The sequence below is a fragment of the Hevea brasiliensis genome, chromosome 9 (genome assembly GCF_030052815.1).
Source record: "Hevea brasiliensis isolate MT/VB/25A 57/8 chromosome 9, ASM3005281v1, whole genome shotgun sequence".
Classification (NCBI taxonomy): Eukaryota; Viridiplantae; Streptophyta; class Magnoliopsida; order Malpighiales; family Euphorbiaceae; genus Hevea; species Hevea brasiliensis.
The window spans coordinates 82,383,929-82,408,029 of record NC_079501.1 but is presented as its reverse complement, the minus strand read 5'-3'; positions in this window follow the sequence as shown (position 1 = coordinate 82,408,029).

The following is a 24,101-nucleotide window of genomic DNA, read 5'->3' as shown; positions in this document are numbered from 1 at the left end:
ATGGATTTAGCCCAATTCTAGATGGAACTCCAAGGCCTCTTACATGAGGTTAATGGGAATAACTGTAGATTAATTTATTTAATTTTTATTTTTGGGGATGTAAAGGCTATTTTAAGGTTTTAGTATCTATTCTCCTCCCTCTTTCTTTAGTTTAGGACTTTATTTTTATTTTTATTATTTTGAATGTTTTCAAATGGATTTTTTACATGTAATTGGGCTTAGTAAAGATTCATATAGGGAAACAAGGTAATTAATGGGCTTAAGTACATAACTTAGAGACTTTGACATGTTAGGACCCTCCTCTTATGCATGTACTTTAGATTGAAATGCTGAGGATTCTTTCTTCTGTATGTTATGTAGGACATGCAAAATGACTTGGCATGTAATTAACCTAGTTAAATGTATGTGTAGGGTAAAATGGCAAATAAGGTAATTCTATTAACTTAGAAACATCAAATGATAGGACTTTTTATACGCATGTACATACATGTTATTTCTTTGAATGGTTGAATTTAAATGTTTATGTAATCTTAGTTTGCATAAATGTATGATTAGGGAATTTAATAAAAGAAACAATAAGATAGAATTTAGGGATCATTAGTAGAAGTTAGGCCTTCTTCTAAGCTATGTCCAGGCGGAGAGGGTACCTAACACCTTCCTTCTCTTGTACCCATTATCCCAAACCAAAGGCATTGGCCTCATGGTAAAAGAAGGGTAGTGGACCTCTGCAATGAATTTATCCTAGTTATTACCTAGGTAGCGACTCTTTTCCTCCTCCTTTATAACATTAATATCCAAGCATCATGGTAGTGTTATGAGAAGATGATACTAAACCAAGTTCGAGGGTCCCACACCCCCTCTCTCTCTTCATTTTGCCTATTCCATCTCTCTCTTTCTCCCCCCCCCCCCTCCCCATTTTTGTCTCCTTCTTTTCTCTTTCCCCCTCTCAATCTCTCCATTTGTCACTAATGTTAACAAAAACTTCCATAAACAAACACACTCATAAAAAAATAATCAAAATCCAAAAGACAATTGCATCACTTGTGACGCCCTCACCTTAGGTAGTTTCGAATATGCTACTATTTCGGTAATTGATATATGTTTGCACGGCTGAAATGTCTAGAACCACCCTTAAATTAAAGTGTGGAGTCATAATTTAAATTATATTATATTAAAGTTAATTAAGTTAAAAGTAGTTAAAAGAAATGGATTTAAAATCAGTTAAATGTGCTCTAGTTGTAACAATGGGTGACTAGCTTAGGAAGTAACTTAAACTAGTATTTTGAATATGCCTTTTACTCCAATTAGTGTGAGACCTTGTGAGACATTTAATTTAGACTTAAATAAGGTAAAATAAAGAATTAATAAGTTAAAGAAATGAAAAAAAGAACACGAGTTGCATAAGAATATAAAAAGGGACATGAATGGCATTTTAAGGAAGGTTAAGGGCATAATTGGAATAAGGAAGATTTGGCAAATGACTTGCACATACTATTTTCAGCCATAAATACACAAGAATCCATAAAAGAAGAAGGAAAAACAAAAAGAAAAAAAAAAGGGAGAGAGAGGTGGCAGATTGGTGAGGGAGAAGAGGAAGGAAGATTCAAGCTTTCTTACTTTGGTTTTTCATTCCTAAATCAAGGTAAATGGAATTCTAATCACATCTATACAATTAATTTCTACTTCTTCTTCCTTACATTCATGAAATTGAAGAAAGAAAATCAAGGGTCTATGTTGGGTTGATTTGGAATTTGGTAGGAAATGAAGAATTGATGAAGTTGCTTAGGTTTAACTAGTTTTTCTAGCATTTCTAACAAGTTTTCATCATTGAAAACATGGAACTAGCACTATTTTAGCAAGATGAAACAAAATTAACCTAGGGTTTCTAAGAGAAGAATTCAGCTAAGATGGGAACTTTGGGGGAAAGTAGGTTTTGATCCAAATTAACAAGTTAAACAAGCTAGTTAGATGTCCTAAGCATGAAATATAGCATTAGAACACTTGATTTGATATTGAATTCAATTCTCCATTAGTTAAAGTGTGTAAAAAGGTGTTAGAAATGAAGAAATATTGTATTTTTGGAAGCTACTTTGATAAATTATTTTGACATTGGATGGATGTGGATTGGTTGATGTTAAATAGCAGGATTAAAGTACATTTGACGGAGAATACAAAGGTATTTTCCGGGGATCTGAAAAATAAAGGAAACTAGTTCATTTAAGCATGTGAATTATACACGCTAAGTGTTTGATAAAATGCCTAAATAAACTTAAAGTGATGTAGAGAAAATGGTTAAGTGACTAGAGAATTAATTATGGTTAACCGGGTAGACAATTCTTAAGAAAACAACGAAACTAGCGGGCGGAAGTGTTTATTTGCTAATGTAGACCAAATAAAAAGAATAGATTTAAAAAGAATAGATAAGAGATCTATTCTTAAATATCTATAATTTTCTGAATGATAGCAGTTCATAAGGAGAAAAGTAGAGGTACTTGCAAAGGGGTTAAATAAGCTTAATTGGAGGAAAAGAGGTCTATGCACAACTAGTATTAAACTATTATATGTTTATAAATATTTTTATAAAGAGAAGGAAGATAAATGATTTGATTTTATTGTTGCACAATTTATATTTTCTAGAGTATGTTTTTATTTTTACAATTGATTAAGTTACATTGTTGTCATGAAAAATCTTTAATTGAAAATAAGATTTACATTGTGCTTTGTGACTGGGATGTGGAAGAGTATGTGATTCTATGATTTGAAGAAAATGGATCCATATTGTGATTTTCATACTCTCATACGAAAGAAAGAATTTAAGATGTTGTTTTCATATCTCACAGTTAGTGCTTGACATGGTTATTACTCGTCCTTCATTTGTTGAAGTGACACTGGTATTGGGTGGATATTGATATGGATAATGACATTCTCACTTAACGAGGATGAGATGGATCGATCGATCATATTGATATTGATATTGATATGGATATGGATATGATATGGATAGTGTACACACATTGATATGATATGGTCTCTCTCATATATGAGCTGAGATGAGATTTGAAGATGGCCTTACGGATTAATGTTGCAATTGGCTGGTGAGATTAACATTTGAATTGAGAATGTGCAAATGTGTTTTAAAATGATACTTGTTGGTAATGATTTGAATGAAATTGTTTTCTATATGTCATTTATATTTTATGTGCATACACAAGTGGAATTAAGTATTTATTTTCATGACATGTTAAACATTGTTTTTACTTGATTTACTGTTTAATATCTGTTGTGCACCACTGCGTACATTTGTACTCAATGTTAGTTGTTTTCTAACTAACACAGATAAATGGAAAGAAAAGAATCCAGAAGACTAAAGCAGCACCCGTTAGTAAAGAATCCAAGAGCCTTACAAACTTGTTGTATGTGGTTTGGTTCCTTGGTTTTTTTTTTTTTTTTCACGTATGATGTTAAACCTATGCAACAGAATATTTTGTTTATTATCCTCATAAAATTCAAATATTTATATATATATATATATATATATATATATATATATATATATATATATATATATATATATGATATGTTCACATGTAAATTGGACAATGAAAATTTAGTATGAAATTCTAATACCAGTGTGACTATGGGTTATGGTCTTGCCATGAGGCTACCACAGGTATTGTTTTAAATTATTAATTGCTTGTTTGAAACAGTTGTAACTATAATTATAGCAATTGTGAAAATTTTTATTTATCTGTTTTTCTTGAAGTGGAATTTGTAATATGAAACTACTAGTTTTTTTAAAGAGACGTATGTTAGATTTTAAAAAAAAATATATATGACTGTGCAGTATTTTGAATATAGTTTTAAATAAGTGACAGTAGAATTTTGATTTGAAACTATTTTGATGGTCTGTTTTTAGTCAGAAGTTCAGCAGTAAAATACTTCCTATTATGTTTATGTAATTAAACAAAATGATTTTAAAATGGTTTAAAATTGTACCCATCCCTTGTAATGTGTTCAATGGATTCCGATAACTCAATCTCGGCATCTGTTGAACATGTTACGGGAGGCATGTTACGTCTTAGATAAGGGTAAGGCATGACATCACTGGTATTAAAAATTAGAGAATTATCATCACTTGTAGAGGATATTCCACTCCTTAGCCTAAAGAAAAAGCTAAAGACAGCAAAGGAGAAGGCAGTGGAGCTCATAAAGGAGGAGTTCAAATGGGCATGGCATGACAAAGAAGGGAATAGTAATGGTTGAGGGAGGGATAGAAATGGTGGAGAAAAGGATTAAAACACTAGAGAGAGAAATAGGAAGGGGGGTGTTAGCTTGGTTCAAGCCAAATTGTAAATCAAAACCTCATTCACAAATCAAAATTGCAAATTGCAAAATCATAAATCAATGCAATATAAAAAATTATAGTTTAAAAACAAAATATAATTATACACATTCAAACTAAACCTTAAAAAAAAATCCAAATTCATTCACCTTGAAACCTTAAGATAGATTGCATATTCAACTACTTCATCTCTTTCACAGCCATATTTTTCCCTCTATGATGAAATTATCTCTTGTAAAATCCCTTACTAAAGTTCACACATCAGCTAAATTTCATTTATCTTTCAAAACTAGCTCTCAATATAGTTTAACCCTCCATCTCCAACTATTGCAAAACCAAAACACCTCTTATCTGTTTTTGTTGTCACAATAAGATAATTTCTCATGTGACCCATTCCCAAAACACCAATCCAAAGTTGTTCTCATTTTATGGTGTTGTACCTTTTCCCCAAATGCCTATAAATACATTTTATCTTATTTTCTCCTTTGTAATCTCAAATTGGTCATACAATTAAGGGTTGTTCTTCAATTCCTTACTAGCTCAGTCATTATATCATCATTATCCTCCCTCTCTATAAATGTAAAAAGAAAAAATAAAAACTCAAGCTTCTCTCTTCCTTTACAAAGCGTTGATTTTGAAGATTGGTTCACATAGTTTTTAAGGCAACATATTGAGGGGCTAAAAGATACGTGCCTCTACTTACTACGAGAAGTTGATAAGGAAGGAGATGGGGAAGAGGAGGAGGTTAGAGGCAAGGAGAGGTTGAGAGGGAGGGGATCATGATAGAGTGAAAGGGAAATGTTGGGGTAGGTGAAGGGCAATAAGGTTATTTTTATATTTTTGCAAATTGATGTTAAGCTAGCTAGTTAACTTATAAACCATTGATACTAGGCCATAAGAATTTTAGTATTACACAAATCAATATTTAAAAGATTTTATATTATAAATTAAAATTCAAGAACAACACCATTATAAGATTTATATTGAATGACAATAAGTGAAATTTTATAAGATTTATTATTGAATGACAATGAGTGAAATTATCTGTCTAATTAAATTTGAAAATCCTTTTATGCAAATCAAAATACACACACACACACACACACACACACACACACATATATATATATATAGAGAGAGAGAGAGAGAGAGAGGATCCCTTACTTAATACCATTACTTTTACCATGGTTTAGAACCACATATCCAACAACTTTCCCATTTATACTAATAAACTAGTGATGTTGTTCTCCTTTTCTACAGGTTGTGGATATCAGATTCAAGGATAGGATCTACAAGAGAAGAAAACACCAAGTGAGTTAGTTAACCACTATTCCGATGCTTAAGTTAGTAATGAGAACTAAACTATAGAATAAATAGTTGAAATTGAGTAATATACATGCCTGATGGCTCTTATATAAGCTTTCAATGTAGATTATTGTTAAATTGGGAGTCTGTAGTTGAGTGAAACTAAGAGTCAACTTCATTAGTTGAGTCCTCACACAGATGGGATTTTGATTATGATGGATATCCTGGGATCCTTATCCTTGAAAGTGATTTGAGTATCACTAGTATAGTTGGGCAAGTAACTCTCTTATTCGAGTGTCTAGATGTTATCTAGTTCGGACTGCTTATTACCCATTTACTCGGTTATTTGTTACTCATCTCTTAACATTATTTTAATGGTTGTGATATCATTAGTCTCCCTACGAGTATATGAGTCTTTAGGCTTGGTGATTTTTATCAGGGATTCTTGTTTTAATATGGGCGCCTACTGTATCTGTTGCTTAGGTGTCATTAGGTGATTGGTGGGATTTAAAAAGATTTGAAATGTCATTGTTGCTTGGAGATTCGCATTCCAGTCACGTCAACATGATATTCAAGGTGTCTCATTTAGTGTTTTGAGTGCATTCTCATTTATTGCTTCTGCTATATATATGTGGGAGTGAAAATGCTTCATTTTTTTACCTTCCTTTGCTCTTTGCTCGTTGTTGGTTTTTGGTGTTCATTAGTGACTTATTATCCATTGTCCAACGACCTCTTTTCAAGAATTATTTTAACGTAAACACTTTGCCTTCTTTATTCTTTTTCTTTCCTTTTCAATGAATTCTCGAAATCATAATTTGAGTCGAGACATTACAAAGGACTCCTTCGACCTAACCACTTCGCTGCGAGAGACACTGGTGGCCAGAGAAGGAAACTCTCAACATATAACAGCTCGAACTTCTGAACTCTAAATAGTACCATTTTCAGTCAGTGAATAGTACTATTCAAAGCCAGTTTGAGGACTAAAAATAAGATGAAAATAAATTAAAATAAGCAATATAAAAATCAAAGTGACTATCAGGCTATGAACTTTATTATCATTATCGAAAATGATAGACTATAACCCGATGAGGGGCATTTTGGTCAATTCACTCCTAGAGTTGATTTTTTACTTAAATGTCAATTAAAATGTGTGAGATTCAAACATTGAAAATGAATTAAAAGTATGAAGTGTGTATGGAAATTACAAAGGACATGAAGGGAATTAAGGCAATTGTTAAAATTATAATAAATATAATTAAAAATTAATATTTAAAAGTAGGATAATTATATATATATATATATATATATATATATATATATATATATATATATAAGACAAAAATTATTAAATGCATAAGTTATCTTCTTCCTTTCTCTATCTTCATGGCCGGCTCACCAAGCTCCATTCCTTCCACAATTGTTCTCCATTGTTCACTTTCCCTAAGCTTTAAATCCTTAGTTTCTTCTCATATTTTCCCTAACCCCAAGCACAAAAACTTATTATTTCACCTTGATTGGAAGATTGGTAGAAAAAAAGAAGCAAGAAAATTGAAGATTTGGAAAGCTAGGAAGTTGGTCAAGTGAGGTTAGTGCAAATTCTAGCCTTCTTCCTTCTTTAATTCCTAAAACTAAGTTGAATTGAGATAGAATTGCATGAGAAATGATATAATTGATACATGAATGGAAGGTCAAAATTTTGGCCAGCCTAGGTGACTTGGGGATTTTGTGTGTTTGATGAAATTGAAGATGCCTATTAATGCTACTTAATGTGTATACATGAATTGTAATGGAAGTTTGCATGATTTGCATGAATTGGGGAAGATGACCAATTAGGGTTTAGAGAAATTGGGGGTTTTAGTGGTATGATGTATAATTAATGTTCTTGAGGTCAAAAAGTGACCAATTGATGTGCATTGAATAAGGATTGATGATGGTTTGGTGAGAGAGTTAATGAAAAGGACAATGAGCGTGTGGTTGTGAATTTGGACAGATTGTGTCCAATGTGTTTGAATGACTATAAGTTGAGCTACATAGCTCCAATTGGTGTGAAACCAATTGGAGATGAAACCTAAGACATAATGCTACAATTTTCATAGAGAGAACTTGCCCAGAAAATGACTATAATTTACACTAATTAAGCCTTGAATTCGGAATGGCAATTCTGGATTTGGATAGAACTGACTATATGAATAGTACCTAGTAAAATTAGCATAACTCACTCTAGGAAACTCCAATTGACCTGATTCTTGAACTTATAGAAACCTGATACATAGGACAACATTTCATATGGAGAACTTAGAGCCAAATTATGACCTTAACTCAACCAAATTGCTAGACAAATTTAATCCATAAAACCTATCCTGGTTCTAGACTAAACTTGAAAATCCTGAACATTGAGCTATCCAACCAGTTTCTAGAAAAAATGTCGTAACTCAAGCTACAAAATTGAAAATGCAGTGATTCCGAAGCCAAAATTTTCATAAGACATAGAACTACAATATTTGTGTTTTGACCAGAATCTAGATTTTAAGGCAACTTAGGGAAACTGTTAGAACAAATTAGAAATGACAATGCTGGAATTTCTATAATCTAGCAAATTTGCCTTATGACCTCCGAATAGTTATCAGGCCATAACTTTCTCTAGAAAACTCCAAATAAATTGATTCAAAAAGATTTGGAAACCAAAGACAAAGGCCTAAAACTTTGTTTTAGGGACCTAAAGCCAATTCTGAGCCTAAAGTGTTCGAATATTAGACATAAAATTTGGTGAAAACCCTGATAATAGTGGACATGTAGGGTTCAACACTCGGGAATAGTACTTAGTTATTTGATCATAAATAGAGCTACAAAACTTCAAATTGAGTGATTCAAAAAGGGAATTAAAGTTAAAACATAGGAGAACCACTTTCATGAAGGAAGTGAGGCCAAACTGATTCTACCTCTTGGCCAAATTGCTAGGGAAATTTAAAACATCGATTCTAGAAATTCATGAAACTTTCATAAATGACTTGAAATGTGATAAGAACTTCACATAAATGGATTAATGATCACATGAACCATATGAATAGGTGATTGGGACTTATGTTCCCACTATGAATAGTGCACTAATGCTATGAGCATGAATAACACATGAAATGAAATAATAAGTATAAAGATGTTAAATTTGCCCTTGTACACCTAGACTTATGTGTATGAGTTAGATTGATTGACATGTCAATTAGGGACCACGGATGCAGTACTACCCATGGCCTTCGAGCTTATTTCATGAGTGATCATGGATAGACAATGTATGTTTGACATGTTTATTCTTATGGCTTTATGCCTGCCTGCTGGCAAATTTTGCCTGACAGATTATACTGGCTTTTATGCCTGCCCGCTGGATTTATGCCTGACAGATGTATACCTGATAGGCACATGGGGTGTCTAACTAGTATACTCCTGTGTATCTAGTCTTAACAGTCTGTTATAGATTGCTTGGACATTGAAATAATTTAATAAGATTGGATGTTAACTGAATGAATGAAAAGATCCAAATGAACTAAATGTTCCAAAGATCACCAAAAATGTGTAAACCTGAAATATACATAGATATGTGAATGAATTACATAAACATAACATTTTATGATACTACACACATGAAACTTGTACTTTTATTATTTAGTTTATTTTTATTATATTATTGCATCACTAAGTAATATGCTTAGCACATTGGTTTTTCCACACGTAGGTATTAGAGACGAGGACCAGTAGTGATCAGATCTGCAGTAGGAGAGTTGTCACCTCAGCTGTCCATATTGGTAGGGCTCATGGATACCATATACATATTCATTTTAATCATTGTAAATGGGAAAAGCTTGTAATTAAATTTCGGGTTTGTATAAAGTTTTGTAAATTATGTAAATTATGTACATGAACTTTATAAATGAAATGAGATGAATGATTTTGAAAAGTTTATATGAGTGGATGAAGACATGATATGATATTGATATGATGAAATATGAGTTGAAATGATTGAAAGTTATGATAAGATTTACAAATAGGAAATTGATTTTAACAGGTCAAATGCTAATAAAAAAGGGAAAACTCTGTCAGTTTCTCCATAAAAATATGGTGATTTAAAATATAATGGGACTAAAGGTAATAATGAATAAAACAAGATAACTTAAGGTGCTTTGGCACAGAATGTGACATTCCTTGCTAGCTACACTGTAGACCGAGTAAGGGGTGTTACATAATAGATAGTGGAAGGGCTAGAAAACTTAGTGATGGCCACTAGTGGAGGTAATGATGAGGGCGAGCTATAGCCCAAAACCCCCAAGGAGCGTCAGGGTCCGAAAATATGGCTTCTCACTACAGTCGCAAAGGGAGGAAATTTGTCAAAGGGGCCTCGGGGTTAGCATGCTGGCTAGCCAACTAAGAAGGCTAGAGATTTAGGATATTGTGGAGGAACATCATTTGCCTCCATATATGCTCACCTACAGGGTAAAAGAACACATGTGGGCGAACGATATTTTATCACGAGGTAATTCCATTATGATCTATGAGGAGCAGCTAAAAGCAAGAGTGAGGTTTCCTCTAGATCCATTCTTTGTAGAGATCCTTCAATTCTATAACATCTCCCTCTCTCAATTGCACCTGAACGGTTGGTGGACGTTGGTTGCTTTCCTAGCTCTTTGTTGAGAGAAGAACTTGGTTATGACTACTAAGGCTTTTCACAACTTCCACAAGTTCTTTTCATATGAGAACACAGATTTTTGCTATTTTACTGCCAAGACTACTTTACTCTATTTGCTAGCCTTCCATCTTCCTTAAAGCAATGAAAAAAGAGATTTTTTATGCTTACACTAAAGGAGGGTTAAAGTTGGGAACGTTTTTCTCTGCATTGGACTCCTAAACCTACCTATAATGGGAGCAAAATGAATCTTAACAAAAATGATTACACCACCATCAAGGAACTTGAGAAAACTTGCAAGAAAGAGAAGCATCATATTGATGTCCTGGTTAGCCATTACATAGATCAATTTACTGTTATCGCTCGGGCGAATGAAGGTGGACCTCAGATGGGTGAGGCTTCTGAATTGAGTGTTGGGAAAACTGCGACAATGCTAGAAGAGGGTAAACCATAACATTTCCTTTCTTTATTCTTATCGTACTTACTAATTTCTTTTTTTGCTCGCAAGTATGGCAAGGGGGGCTATGATTTACTCAAGGCTATATTTGCTTAGAAGGGGAAAGGAGACGAGTGTCGAGCCTCCTTCAAAGAAAACCAAGAAAAGTAAAAAGGTGTTTGTTCCTCTTGTTTCCCTTATTGTGGAGCCTATTGTGGCTGAAGATATACCTCCTCCTCTATCGATCATTGATATTACCATAGCTGTGAGTGTTAGTAAGCTTGACACAGTGTTGAAGAAACAAAACCAAGTAACCGAGAATCTTCAATTAGCTAAGCTGCTTGGTAGGAAGTTAACTTTTCTTGCTGATCAAGCTTGGCTTGAGCCTGAGAATGATCATGACTTGATTTTGCAGTTTATAAGTTTAAGCCTAAAGGCGATGACTATGAACAATGTTATGCAAGAGCAGCTCCAAGGATTCCATGACTGTTACGATGAGCTTCAAACGAACTACAGTGCCTTGGAGTTTGTAGTGGAAGAGAGGGACAATCATATCAAACAACTTCAATCTGACCTGAAGGCTTTTGATAAGAAGGTGGCTGAGCTCATTGAAGAGTTATTATCCTCGAAGAGTCATCAGGTCATCAGGCTGAGATGGGCCCTCGTTTGAAAGTCTAAGAAACAAAATGTGTAAGATTTTAATCTAAGGATTGAGATCTGAGCATGCTAAATACTTACAATTTTTCTTTCTAAAGACTAAAGTTTGAGTATTCTAGTAAATAAAATACTTAGGATTTTTTCTAAAGACTGAAATTTGAGCATTTACCCGGAAGGTATTAGCATGATTCGTTCCATAGGGTTTTTATTTGTTGCTCTTTCAAGGTTTCCATCCTGAGAGATAGCAGCTAGCATTTTATATAGCTTTATTTGCATTGTCTGGGTGGACTTCTGCCTTTGATGTCTTTATTGATGCCCCATGAGTGGACTTATGTCATTCATGGCTTTATCAATGCCTCATGGGCAAACGTGTGCCTTAGGTGGCTTTCTCGATGCCTCATGGGCAGACTTATGCTATTTAAGGCTTTATCGATGCCTCATGGGAGGATGTGTGCCTTTGGTGGCTTTGTCAATGCCTCATGGGCGGATTTGCACCATTTGTGGCTTTGTCGATGCTTCATGGGCGGACTTATACCCTTCGTGGCTTTGTCAATGCCTTATAAGTGGATGTGTGTCTTTGGTGGCTTTTTTGATCCCTTATGGGCAGACTTGTACTGTTTATGGCTTTGCCGATGCCTCATGAGCGGATGTATGTTTCTAGTGGCTTTGTTAATGTTTCATGGATGGACATGTGCTTTTTTGTTATAATGTTATTAACAATTTAGAAGGTAAAAAGTACGATCTTTATTGAAAAATAGAAAGGATTGCTTACATAAATTGTTGAATAGATTAGCCTACTGATAGTACTTCTTGAGGTTATTGATATTCCATGCTAGAGGGAGCTATTTCCCTTCCATATTTACTAGCTTATATACTCTTGGGAGGATGACCTTAGTGACCGAATGGACCTTCCCAATTTGGCCAAGTTTTCCTATGCTAGCTCTGCCTTTCTTTAGGCTGGCTCTTTTCATTACTAGATCACCCACATAGAAGGCTCGGCCTTTGACTTTTGTATTAAACATTTGAGTCATTTTTTGTCTACATGCTGCCATGTGATTGAAGGCTTTTTCCCTTTGAGTTTCTAGCTGATCAAGGGCAAATCAGAGATTTTTTTTCATTAGTGGCCACCACTAGGTTTTCCACTCTAGTTGTTAGAGCATGGAATTCCGCTGGGATCATTGCTTTGGCTCTGTAGGTCAGGAAGAAAGGCATCTCACTTATTCCTGACCTAGGTGTAGTTCGGTCAACCCATAGGACATTAGGGAGCTCATCCAACCATTTGCCTTTTGCTTTATCCAATCATTTCTTTAACCCTTATAAGATGGTCTTGTTGGTTACTTTGGTCATTCCATTGGAATGCGGATGGTAGACCGATGTTAAGTGGAGATTGATTTGAAATTCCGCACAAAAACCTTTAAATTTTTTAAACTTAAATTGGATGTCATTGTCAATGATTATCACATTTAGGATGCCAAACCGTGCTAAGATATTAGTCTTACAAACGTGATGGCCTTCATTGCAGTGATCTTTGGTGTTACCATAGCTTCTTCCCATTTTGTATAGTCAATTGCCATTATCACATATTTGCATTGCCTAGAGGCTTTTGGAAAATGTCCAATAATATCAATTCCCCATTGACAAACAAGCCATGGGCTGCCAATGGCGGCTATTCTTTCTACGGGATGGCATGGGATGTGTTCAAACTCCTAGCATTTCAAACATGCTTAGACCAGCTGCTTGGCATCTTCCACTACGGTTGGCTAGTAAAGTCCCTATCTAAAGGCCATTTTAGCGATTGTCCTAGTGCCTTCGTGGCTACCACAGATTCCTTCATATATTTCTTTTAGAGTTTGGGTTCCCTCCTTAGAAGTGATGCACTTGAGCCAAGGTTATAAATAGGACCCGCGATAGAGCCAACCGTTAATAATGTTATATTCTAATGCTTTCTTAACTATTTTACTTGCTTCCATTGGATCTTAGGGGAGGACACCCTCATTTAGGTAATAAAAAAGAGGGCTTATCCATGTTTTGCCAATGTCAATGGAAAAGGCTTCGTCTTGGTCGACTGTCAAGCATTCTATCTCTTTTAAGGGGATTAGGCAAGTTAAGTGCTGCTCACTTACTGTTGTAAGTTTGGTTAGGCTATCGACTTCAAAGTTCTCCTCCCTATGGATTTGAACAGTTTTGATTTCTCCCCTTTTTACCCATGCATCAGCTAAAAACTTGCTCACTCAAACTTCATACTTGCCCAAATTTTGATCTTTCACTAGGAAATTTCCCTAGCATTTATTTACTATGAATTATGAGTCAAAGTGTATGGTCACATGTGTTGCCCCAACTTCCTTAAGAATTCGTAGTGACATTAGTAGTGCCTCATACTTAGCCACATTGTTGGTGGCCTTAAATGTTAGCTTGGTTATGTATTGGAGTTTTACTTTATATGGCCTTTCAAGGATTACACCAATGCCCACCCCATTTGAACTAACTGCACCATTTACCTAAACTTTCCACTCTTATTTCTGCTCTTACTCTGGATAGGCGACTGGGGTGAGCTCTACTATAAAATTAGCTAGGGCTTGTGCTTTGAAAGCTGGTCTAGAGCCATATCGAACATTATATGCTCCCAAATCAATTGCCCATTTTATTACTTTTCTAGTGGCCTCTGGTCAGTGCAGAATTTTCCTTAGTGGGCAGTTACTTTGAACCTCCATTGTATGTGCTTTAAAATAAGGTATGAGTTTCTTAGCAGCTATAATCACAGCAAAAGCAAACTTTTCCAGAGTTGGGTAATTGCATTCTCCCCCTTTTAGTACTTGGCTTGTGTAGTAGATGGATATTGCTTGCCTTGTTCTTCCCTAACCAACACTGAACTGATAGTTTCATTAGTTACATATAAGTATAAATATAAGGTTTCACCTAGTTTGGGCATGTCTAGTAGGGGTGGCTGAGTAAGGAATTCCTTCAGTTCTTCGAATTCTTGTTGGCAATCTTCTCCCCATTTGAATTGCTTTTTAGCTTTAAGGGCTCTGTAAAAGGGGAGGCATCTTCTGGACGAGCATGACATGAATCGACTGAGTGCAGTTACTTGCCTTATTTGGTCTCTGTACATCTTTTATTGTTTTTGGAGTTGCATTTCCATGATTGCCCTAATCTATTCTAAATTTGCTTTAATTCCTCTTTCTGACACCAAGTATCTGAGGAATTTTCCTGCTTTTATCCTAAAATTGCATTTTTACGGGTTTAACTTCATGCCATCTTTGTCTAGGACATCAAAAGCTTCTGCAATGTTGGCTATATGATCTTTCAACTTCTTGCTTTTGATTATCATGTCATCAATGTAAACCTCCACTGTTTTCCCAATCAAGTCTTTAAGCATACCATTGACCAACCTTTGGTAAGTCACCCCTACATTTTTTAGTCCAAATGGCATTATTTTGTAACAAAATACACCCTCATCTATTATGAAAGCTATTTTTTTCTAAGTCATTGTGCTCCATGAGTATCTGGTGGTAACCAGAGATGGCATCTATTAAGGAGCATAATGCATGGCCGGTTGTTGCATCCACAAAGTGATCAATTGTTGAGAGGGGATAGTGATCTTTTGGTTAGGGTTTATTCAAATAAGTGAAATCAACACACATCCTCCATTTGTTGTTTCCCTTTTTTACTAGGACAACATTTATTAACGAGGTTAGGTATAGGACTTCTTTTATAAGCCCTGCTTTTTTTAACTTAGCAACTTCATTGGATATCATTTTTGGTCTGTCAAGAGCAAAATGCCTTTTCTTTTGTTGAACCAGCTTGATTGCTGAGTCAACATTAAGCCTGTGTCATGACCTTGGGGTCTATTCCCTTCACATCTTCTAGTTTTTAGGTAAACATTAATATCCTACAGTTAAGTATCTAGATTACTACGTCCCTGCTTGGTCCAGTAAGTGCTGATCCAAGACCTTCTTTCCCTTTTCCAACTCAACTTCACTAACATCATCGGCTGGCTCAGTATTTATCTTGTCTTCTAGTTTTTCCAACAACTCAATTGGAAATGAAAGTTGGGATGTGGTTTTGGTAGACTGCCTGTAAAACTCTTGGGCAAACTTTTGACTTCCTTGGGCAACCGCTATTCCCCTGACTGTAGAAAGCTTTAGGCATAACATTTCTAAGTTTATTATTATGCCGTGGTCACTCAAAACTGGCCTTCCCAAATTTGCATTATAGGAGAAAGGAATATCAACCACGACAAACTCAGCATACATATCTCTTTTGAATTGTTCATCTCCGATGACCATAGTTATGTTTATGGTACTCAACATAAGGACGGATTCATCACCTAGACCTATTAAAGGGTAAGGGACTTTTGATAAGTCTTTTCTCTGGAGGCTAAGCTTTTCATACATATCTAGAGTGATAAGGTTCACTGAGCTTCTAGTGTCAACTATAACATGTTTCACCATATACTTGTTCATTCGAAGGGTGATAACCAAAGGATTGGAGTGTGGGTAGGCTACTTTATCATCCTCTTTGCCAAAGGTTATAGGCGACTGACATAGTTTCTTTACTGCAAGTATTATGTCTGAGTTATTTGTTGACTTTCTCTTTTTATCTTGTTTAGTGGGATTGGGACCAATAAATGAAACACCCCTCACCTGTCTACAGTTTAGCCGAGCAAGGTGTGCTACATTAGGTGCCGGAGCACCCTATCCTATCTTGTCGGGTACAATATTATTCTACTTTCTATTTAATCGTATTATCTTATGTGTAGAATTTTCTTTTTTATCTCATTTCATTGATGGAGACTTGGACAAAGTCTCTTCTGTTTTATTAGTGCATGGCAAGTTTACTTATTTTACCTGTTAAAAATACACATCCATATCATTTTCCATAAATCATGTCATGTCATCATAATGCTTATACTCATTTCAAGTAAATAAAATACTACATTTTATTCATATAAAGTTAAGTACAATATTTACAATTTATATACAATCTAAAAATTTAATTACATTCAATACCAAGATGAAAACTCTACCTATACATGAGCCCTACCAAAATGACTGATGAGGTGACAATCTACGCTGTAGTAGATCTGCTCAAGTCCTCTCTAGGCTCTACTGCTGCTGCTGTGGGTCTCCTGTACCTACGCGATGGAAAAATCAACGCACTAAGCATAACGCTTAGTGGTGCATAAATAAGGAAAAAAAATAACTAAATAATTTAAAATAATTATTTTAAGTATAACCTTATAAAGTAACATACAATTATATGAATTTACAGTCTTTTTACTTGTTTATCAAACTTTGGAAGCAATTAAATAAATCGGGATCTTTTTCTTCATGTAATTTATATTCGGTCTTATATAATTTATATTAATGGTTCTCTCATATACTTGCTTGAATTTAAAATTTTATTTCTCATAACTGTGCCCAAGTAACCTATGACAGACTATAAAGACTGGATACACAGGAGTATACTAGTTAGACATCCATATGTCTACCCAGTATACAACGGTCATATCAGGCACAAGGCCAGCGAGCAGGCATATGCCAGTAATAATAAAAATTGGCACTATGGCCATCGGGCAGGCATAAAGCTAGTAGAATAATCATCTTAGACATATGTTGTCTGTCAATGATTATCCCTATGGGTAGTACTGCAATATGTAGTCTCTAATTGGTATACCAATTAATCCAAGCTATATAAATGAGTCTAGGTGTACTTTGGGCAGAATAATATTATTAAGTATTTATAATTTCATTAATTCATATTATTTTTATGTTTAAAAATTTATTCTAATTCATTTCATCTCATGTACTCAGTTATTTTATGGACCTTTCTCAAGGTCCAGATTTAGTGTCTTCAATTCATCTAACCCATTGGCTAAGATGTGGCCATTGTTTGGCTATACTTCCTTCATGGAAGTTGTCCCTCTATGTCTTTTCTTTGTTTTCCTTTTTGAATCATGTTATTTGAAGTTTTAGAACTCAAGTTATGGTCAAATAACCATAACTGGTTTACTGTCTCTTTCTGGGTCCAGAATTAGGCAAATTCTAGAGCCTATCTTGGTCTAATTAATTGGACCTGTTATAGTCATTTTTAGGCCTAATGTTCTTCATAAAAGTTATTACCCTATGTCTTATGGTCACTCAAAAATTTTAATTACAATTTTCTAAATTTTTTAGAATTAGTTATGGCTAAATCACTGGCCTAGACTCAGGTACCCTGTGTCCTTAGGGTCCAGGTTTAGGTCAATAACTTTGACCTCCATTTTAGGGTTCTTATGTTCATAGTTTGAAGACCATGTCTAAAAAAAAGTTGTAACCCTATTTCTTAGGGTTTCATATCAGTATGGCTCATCCTAATTGGAGTTTTCTAGTGGTAGATATGACTAAATGAGTGTTTTGAGGTCAAATGGTCACTTAGGTAATTTCTAGAATTCATATACTGACTTAACCTAGTAAATTGACTTAGTTTCCTTGATTTCTGGGTTTTGGTCAAATCATCAATGTTTTAGATCTATGTGTTATGGAAATTTTGCCACTGTTTTCATTGGATTAATGTTTTCATAGACCAAGTTATGGCCATTTTTCCAAAACTGGTCAGGTAAGCTTATGTCCAGAAAATTCTAGGCAGAATGAATTCTGGTCAGTTTGATGACCTCACTTGGCCAGCAAATTCATTTGGTTAGAGGCATTTCTGGGCTTGGTGTTCTTAATGAGAGTTGTAGTCCTATGTCTAAGCTTTCCAATGGTATAAAATTCAGGTCATTTGGACTTTTCTAGAGGGAGTTATGGCCAAATGAACATGTACCATTTGGTCATTTTTTTGGGTTCAGGATTTGGTAAGTCGAATCGGAACAATAAATTGATCAACTTATGGACAGAATTTAGGCATAGTTTCTTCATGAAAAATGGGGTATTTTGAGTCTAATTTCACCTCCAATTGGCCTCATACCAATTGGAGTCACACAATTTCAGTTATAGCTCAAACAAGGCACTAGACTCATAGGTCTGAATTTCCTGCAAAGAACATACACTCCCTATATTCATTCCTCTTTACTCCCAAACTACAATTTGTTATTCATAACACTTCTGAATGATCAAAAATTCATCTCAACATGCTCAATTTCAAGCCATAATGCAAAAGTATCAAATTAGGTTAAAACCCTAGCTCCATGTTTCCCATATCAAGCATACTTAATGCAATTCAAGTTCTAATGCATATAAGGTCATCAATCCACATCACTAACCAATTCAACACTTTTAAAAAACAACACTTCATCATTCATCCTATGGCTGCCGAAAATTAAAGTTCCCATAACTCAAGATTTTATTTTAATTTCTTAAGATTTACTCTTAGTTTGGCATACTTCTACTAGTTAAAGAAGAAGAGAAAGTTGTTTAGTGCACAAACCTCTTTGTGGTTCAATTCTTGACTTATATAAACCTTGGAATTTATTTACTTTATGATAATCAAAAGCTTTCTCTTGATGTGGGGATGAATTTTAGTGAAGATGATTTGGGGTTTTGAGGGAAGAAAAGCATGGAAATCAAGCTCTTGAAAGCAAAAATGGTGGGAGGACAAACCAAGGTGGTTCGGCCAACTCTCCATGGAAGAAGAAGATAATGGTCTTTGATAAATTTTGACTCATTTAATTTTCTTTCTTATCTCTTATATGCATGAGGTTTAATTTAATTGGTTAACACCTTTTTATGATGTCATATGACATCATGTCTATGTAATAATATTATTTCTTTCTTCTTCTTTTTTTCTTATTTCTAAACATAATTTCATGATTTTAATTTATTTTTAATACTTTATTCTCTCTCATTTCACTTGGCATTTAGGTCAAAATTCAACTCTGGGATTGCAATGACCAAAATGCCCTTCATTAGGCTCACCGAGTTATTTTTGGTCTGTACCGATAAATAAATTTTCTTGAATTTTCTTTGGCATTTCTAATGTCATTTAGACCTCAATAACTATTCATTGTAGTCCCAAAAATTATTTTCCTAGGGTTCTTCATGGGTCTGGGGTCAGCAACTGTCTTCACAGTTGCTTCCCCGTACGGTCACCCATCGTTGTGACCCTGGCTCGTTTAACTCATTTGCAATTCATTTCTTTTATTTTTCCCTAATTTTTCTTGGTCTTTATTCGGTCAATTTATGCCTCCTCACTCTAGTTTGAGTGTAGTTCCAGACATCCTAACTGTCCGAACAGACGTTAGTCGTCGGAACAGTAAAATGTACAGACTACCTAAAGTGAGGGCGTTACATCCTATTATTACATTAATAGTGCCGATAGGTTCTTCATCACCACCCTATCTTGGTCTATGCTTAGACCTTTCCCTCTTTTCTCTGTCATGGTCGGACCAAGTATGGCGAGTGAAACTCCTTAGTGCACCATCCCTAACCAACCATTGAATCTCATCTCTTAATTGTCTACAATCATCAGTGTGTGGTCGAAATTGTCATGAAATCTATAGAATTTATTCTGATTTTGTTTGTTTAGGATTCAGGTTCCTTGGGTATTTGATTGACCCCTATTCTTCTGGATCCATATTAGTACTCTAGACCGAGACTCATTCAAGAGAGTGTAATTTATGTGTCTGTCACCCCCTTTGCCCCTATCACCATAAGAGTTGCTTTGTTGATTCTATATGTTGTCAGGATTACTCTTCTTCTCCTCAGTCCTATCTTTTTTATCCAGTGTTAATACCTGCTTTTCATCATCCAAGCGGATATATTTCTGGGCATACTCCATGAGTTGATAATAATTGTAAGCTCAATTTTTGATGAGGGAATCTAAAAATTTAGCATTTGTGGATCCCTTTATAATAGCTTTGCAAGCAATTTCATGATTCACTTACTTGACTTGGATGGCCTCTGCATTGAAACATTCAAAATAACTACTTAGTGACTCTCCTAGATTTTGTCTGACCTTTTATAAGTTAGACGACAGTTTTTTAGGTGGGATACAAGTGATGAATCTTTGCTTCAACTCTAGCTAGATGTTGAGAACTTTGAAATTAAGCTGGGTAGAGATTTTGATACCACTTCTATGTAAACCCTATCAGGGTTGATGGGAAGACCCTGCATAGGATGAAGTTATTAACATTTGCAATTGCATTGTAGTTTTGAAATTTGCCAGGTGGCTCCTTAGGTTAGGCCTGCTATCATATTTATTAAAAATGGGCAACTTAAAATTTAGGGAAAGGGGTTCTACTAGAATTTCATTCGTTAATGGAGAATAGTCGCCATGCCAAAATCTTCATCAAGATTAAAATTGCTTTAAAATTTGGGAAGAGCCTTAACATTGCCCTAGTCAATGCCCCCTTTATGGAATTTGCTTTAAAATCACCAACATTTTCTTTGCCTTTCGGTTGTTGCAGGTTTTAGAGTTCTGGAATGGCACTATTCTTAGGGGCTCTTAAGTTTTCCAGTTAGATGTTTTGGTTTTTTAAACTAGCATTTTTTGCTTCTAGCTCTTTAATACGCTATGTCAGCTATTAAAAGGTCATAAGGGGTTGGGATGAGATATTTTCAGTAATAGTGGCACCATTGATGTTACCATTACCAGTAGGTGGGTTGATAGGGAGCGGTGGTGGTTCCATGGGTGAGAGGTTTGAGATTATGATGGTAACAGTAGAGAAGAGGAAACAACAATTACAAAAATTTTATTTTTTATGAGAAAAGATTATCAAAGTAATCATTCCCATAGATGGCACCAATGATATTGTTCTCCTTTTCTGTGGGTTGTGGATGTCAGATTCACTTACTTGATTTGGATGGCCTCTGCATTAAAACATTCAAAATAACTACTTAGTGACTCTCCTAGATTTTGTCTGACCTTTTATAAGTTAGACGACAGTTTTTTAGGTGGGATGCAAGTGATGAATCTTTGCTTCAACTCTAGCTAGATGTTGAGAACTCGAAATTGAGCTGGGTAGAGATTTTGATACCACTTCTACGTAAGCCCTATCAGGGTTGATGGGAAGACCCTGCATAGGATGAAGTTATTAACATTTTGCAATTGCATTGTAGCTTTGAAATTTGCCAGGTGGCTCCTTAGGTTAGGCCTGCTATCATATTTATTAAAAATAGGCAACTTAAAATTTAGGGAAAAGGGTTCTACCAGAATTTCATTCGTTAATGGAGAATAGTCGCCCATGCCAAAATCTTCATCAAGATTAAAATTGCTTTAAAATTTGGGAAGAGCCTTAACATTGCCCTAGTCAATGCCCCCTTTATGGAATTTGCTTCAAAATCACCAACCTTTTCTTTGCCTTTTGGTTGTTGCAGGTTTTAGAGTTCTGGAATGGCACTATTCTTAGGGGCTCTTAAGTTTTCTAGTTAAATGTTTTGGTTTTTTAAACTAGCATTTTTTGCTTCTAGCTCTTTGATACGCTATGTCAGCTATTAAAAGGTCATAAGGGGTTGGGATGGGATATTTTCAGTAATAGTGGCACCATTGGTGTTACCATTACCAATAGGTGGGTCGATAGGGAGCGGTGGTGGTTCCATAGGTAAGAGGTTTGAGATTATGATGATAACAGTGGAGAAGAGGAAACAACAATTATAAAAATTTTATTTTTTATGAGAAAAGATTATCAAAGTAATCATTCCCATAGACGGCACCAATGATGCTGTTCTCCTTTTCTGTGGGTTGTGGATGTCAGATTCAAGGATAGGATCTGTAAGAGAAGAAAACACCGAGTGGGTTAGAAAACACCAGGTGGGTTAGTTAGCCACTACTCTAATGCTTAAGTTAGTAATGAGAACTAGATTGCAGAATGGATAGTTGAACTTGAGGAATATACATAGCTGATGTCCCTTATATAGGCTTTCAATGTAGATTCTTATTAGAATTGGGAGTCTGTAGCGGAGTTGAACTAGGAGTCAACTTTGTTAGTTGAGTCCTCACACGAATAGGATTCTGATTAAGATGGATATCTCAGGATCCTTATTCTTAAATGTGATCTAAGTATCGCTAGTATAGTTGGGCGAGTAACTCTCGTATTTGAGTGTCTGGATGTCATCTAATTCGAATTACACGTTTACTCAATTATTCGTTACTCGTCTCTTAACATTATTTTAATGGTTGTGATATCAAATAGGTAACCAATTCTCTGTATTCCTTGATCCAATTGACCTATTTGCAATTAAAACCTATCTTCATTATCATATGCATTGAGAAAGGCCATTCTACCCTTTTGCGCGGCTTTCTCATATGCCATCTCCATCCCAAAACCCTTTTATTTGCTTTTGTTCTTCAAATAATGCATTACTTCATGGTCTAGTAACACACTATTAGAAATAATGCACCTTCTTAACAAGGATAAATTTCAACCATTGTCCTTAAACTTAAAGTGTTGTACATCATGGTCCCCAACTTTTCAATTTGTACCATAAAATTCCACTAGCTTTAATCTATTGCACAATAAAACCCTTCTTACCTTTTGCAGCTAGTTCATAGGTTTCTAACTAAAATGGCATGTCCAATGTGGCAAGCACCACTCTCTCAGCTCCTTCATCTCTTTCCTCTCTCATCCATGTCCATTATTCATCTCCCTCTTCCTTTTATTTCTTGTTTATCTTATTTTCTCTCTATGTCCTCTATCTCCATAAATTGTTTCCCTTTACTCTCCATTACGATCCTTTCTTCTCTCTCATCCTTTCTTCTCTAATATCTCATGCAATTCTTTGCTTCTATATTGAATCCTGAAAAAAAATTTCTAGCATTTTTGCCACACTCAAAACCATTCTTCCCATATTCCCATCTTGTTGCCATCAAGTTATTGGATGCTTTAGAATGGCTCAAGCAAAGGTTCAAAATAGCGTACCAGAAATAAAATAGCCATTCCACAAGATCATCCTGCCACCATCAATAATTCACTGTCATTATTGCCATCTTCCATTGGCATCATAAACTGACAAACCAAGCATGACCTCATTCAGCCCAAGCCAATTCTTAATCAACCATAAGATCATCAATAAAAACCAGGCATGTCCTATGCAACCTAAGCCACTTCTCTATTAACCATAAGATCATCAATAAAAATCAGGCATGACCTATGCGAGCCCATCTGTTATTATTATTTTGGGCATGGCATCAATGGATGCCTCTGATGCAAGTAAACATTTTGATTTACGAGTCACTGGTGGGGACTTAGATGAAATTGAGGGATCAAGTGGCAGCACTAAGGATAATGACTTTTGGGTTTGTTTCTGATGGTGGTTGTTTTTGCTCCACTATCTTTATGCCTATGATAAGCAACCCCAAGTAGTGCATTTTGGCAAAGCTTTCCTCTGTGGGTTTTGTGAATTTTTATTGATGGTTTTTATGAATTGTTGATGGGCTATGTGAGTCAATCCTTCACTTAATGAACTTGACATCAATTGATTGTTCTCAGCCATTTCATTCATTTGCTTCGTTATTCATTTGGTTCTTTAATTCAGCACTACAGGCTAAAAAGACATCTGTTGCAAATGGCCCAAGGGGTGTTGATTCCCATCTGAAGGCTTATGAAAGGATACAATAGATGCTCAAGGTTCTTGGCTATCTAAGAACTAAATATGAGTTTTTCATTTCTCCTCTCTAAACTCAAGATTTGTTGGGTTAGTAAAGTTAAAAAAAAAATGTTGGGTTTATTGATTTTCTCTTCATTGGAATATTGGGTTTGTTGATTTTCTCTT